General features: G+C 40.3%; 1 non-coding gene across 1 annotated transcript; it reads right to left on the bottom strand.

Annotated features, from left to right (window-relative positions):
• Positions 1-298: 298 nt before the first annotated feature.
• On the bottom strand, positions 299-406 carry LOC112739130 (small nucleolar RNA R71). Its single transcript, XR_003170070.1, has one exon. It is a non-coding gene; the product is annotated as a small nucleolar RNA R71 (small nucleolar RNA).
• Between the last annotated feature and the right edge of the window lie 436 nt (positions 407-842).

Genomic DNA, 842 nt, shown 5'->3' with positions numbered 1-842 from the left:
TGGAGCAAACAATTTTGAGCTTAAACCTCAATTAGTTTCTCTGATGTAGCAGAACTGCAAGTTTCATGGACTTCCATCTGAAGATCCTTTTCAGTTCTTAACTGAATTCTTGCAGATATGTGATACTGTTAAGACTAATGGAGTAGATCCTGAAGTCTACAGGCTCATGCTTTTCCCTTTTGCTGTAAGAGACAGAGCTAGAGTATGGTTGGACTCTCAACCTAAGGATAGCCTGAACTCTTGGGATAAGCTGGTCAAGGCTTTCTTAGCCAAGTTCTTTCCTCCTCAAAAGCTGAGTAAGCTTAGAGTGGATGTTCAGACCTTTAGACAAAAAGAAGGTGAATCCCTCTATGAAGCTTGGAAGAGATACAAAGAACTGACCAAAAAGTGTCCTGCTGACATGCTTTCAGAATGGACCATCCTGGACATATTCTATGATGGTCTGTCTGAATTAGCTAAAATGTCATTGGATACCTCTGCAGGTGGATCCATTCACCTAAAAAAAATGCCTGCAGAAGCTCAAGAACTCATTGACATGGTTGCTAATAACCAGTTCATGTACACTTCTGAGAGGAATCCTGTGAGTAATGGGACGCCTATGAAGAAGGGAGTTCTTGAAATTGATACTCTGAATGCCATACTGGCTCAGAATAAATTATTGACTCAACAAGTCAATATGATTTCTCAGAGTCTGAATGGAATACAAGCTGCATCCAACAATACTCAAGAGGCATCTTCTGAAGAAGAAGCTTATGATCCTGAAAACCCTGCAAAAGCAGAAGTAAATTACATGGGTGAACCTTATGAAAATACCTATAACCCCTCATGGAGAAATCACCCAA

The sequence above is a fragment of the Arachis hypogaea genome, chromosome 13, assembly GCF_003086295.3.
Source record: "Arachis hypogaea cultivar Tifrunner chromosome 13, arahy.Tifrunner.gnm2.J5K5, whole genome shotgun sequence".
Lineage (NCBI taxonomy): Eukaryota > Viridiplantae > Streptophyta > Magnoliopsida > Fabales > Fabaceae > Arachis > Arachis hypogaea.
This window is presented reverse-complemented; position numbering and strand designations above follow the sequence as displayed.